This window comes from Nannospalax galili, unplaced genomic scaffold, assembly GCF_000622305.1.
Source record: "Nannospalax galili isolate Female #2095 unplaced genomic scaffold, S.galili_v1.0 scaffold294, whole genome shotgun sequence".
NCBI lineage: Eukaryota > Metazoa > Chordata > Mammalia > Rodentia > Spalacidae > Nannospalax > Nannospalax galili.
Window position 1 is genome coordinate 87,619 of NW_008335053.1, and position 1,898 is coordinate 89,516.

Sequence of the window (1,898 nt, forward strand, 5' to 3'; positions counted from 1 at the left end):
GAACTCACAGAGATCCACCTGCCTCTGCCTCCCGAGTGCTGGGATTAAAGGCGTGCACCACCATGCCTGGCAGTTTTCCAAGGCTTTTAGGTGCATCATTAATTTATTTACATGAGATATTTCTAATTTTCTGGTGTAGGCACTATGAATTTTTCTTTTAGGACTGCCTTCTTTGGGTCCCAAAGGTTTTGGTATGTTGTGTTTTCATTTACATTCAACTCTAGAACATTTTAATTTCCTTCTTGATTTCTCCTATGATCCAATTTTCATTCAGTAATATGTTGTTTAGCTTCCATGAATTTGTGTACTGTTTCCCATTTTTATTGTTGTTGATATCAACAACTCCTTTGTGGTTGGGTAGAATACAAGATGATATTTTGATTTTTGTAAATTTATGGAGACTTCCTTTTGTCCTAATATGTAGTCAATTTTGGGGAAAGTTCCCTGGGCTGCTGAGAAGAAAGTGTATTATTTGGTGTTTGGGTGGAATGTTCTGTACATGTCTGTAAAGCACATTTGATTTATGGTGTCATTTAACTCCAGGGTTTCTCCGTTTAGTTTTTTTTTTTTTTTTGGGGGGGGGGGCTGTTTGAGACATGGTCTCCCTGTAGCCCCAGCTGTCCTGGATTCACTGTGGAGACCAGGCTGGCCTCAAACTCACAGAGATCTGCCTGCCTCTGCCTCCCGAGTGCTGGGATTAAAAGTGTGCGCCACCATGCCTGGCATCTCTGTTTAGTTTTTGTTTGGTTGACCTGTCTATTGGTGACAGTGGGGTACTGAAGTCACCCACTATCACTATGTTGGAGTCAATGTGAGATTTTAGAGCAAATAAATTTTCTTTAATGAAATTGGATGCCCCTGTGTGAGGTGCATATATGTTTAGGATTGTAATTTCTTCTTGGTGTATTTTTTGCTTTAGTGAGTATGAAGTGATTGTCTCTGTCTCTTCTGACAAGTTTTAGATCGAAGCCTATTTTATCTGATATTTGAATAGCTACACCTGGTTGTTTCTTAGTTTCATTAGCTTGGGATATCTTTTTCTATCCTTTTACCCTAAGATGGAGACAATCATTAATGGTGAGTTGTGTTTCTTAGAGGCAGCAAATTGATAGATCCTGTTTTCTAATCCCATCAGTTAGTCTGTGTCTTTTTACTGGGAGTTGAATCCATTACCATTGAGGATTATTATTGACCAACATTTATTAATTCCTATTATGTTGGTGTTATAGTGCTTTCTTAAAGATCTCTTTTGGTTGACTGTTCTGGGGTAATTTATTTATTCTTTTTTCCCGCTGGAGAGTGTTTAATCTTCTCTTCTGACCAAAGTATTCCATTGAGTGTTCTCTGTAGAGCTGGTTTTCATTTTGTGAATGTAAATTCCTTAAATCTTTTTTTTTTAAATAGTGGAAAGGTTTTATTTTTCCTTCAGTTACAACTGATAGTTTTGCTGGATATTGTAGTCTGGGCTGGAATCTGTGTTCTTTAATTTGTATGACATTGGTCCATGCCCTTCTGGCTTTCATAGTCTCCATTGAAAAGTTAGCTGTTATTCTGAAGGGCCTGCCCTTATATGTGACTTGATCTTTCTCACAACTTTCAATATCTTTTCTTTGTTCTGTACATTTAGTGTTTTGACTATTATATGATGTGGGGAGTTTCTTTTCTGGTCTTGTCTACTTGGTGTTCTGTGTGCCCCTTGTACCTTGATAGGTATTTCTTTCCCTAGGTTTGGGAAATTTTCTTCTATGATTTTTTTTTTTTTGGTCTTTTTGAGACAGGGTCTCCTTGTAGCCCCAGCTGACCTGGAAGTCGCTATGTAGACCAGGCTGGCTCCGAACTCACAGAGATCCGCCTGCCTCTGCCTCCCAAGTGCTGGGATTAAAGGCATGTGCCACCAG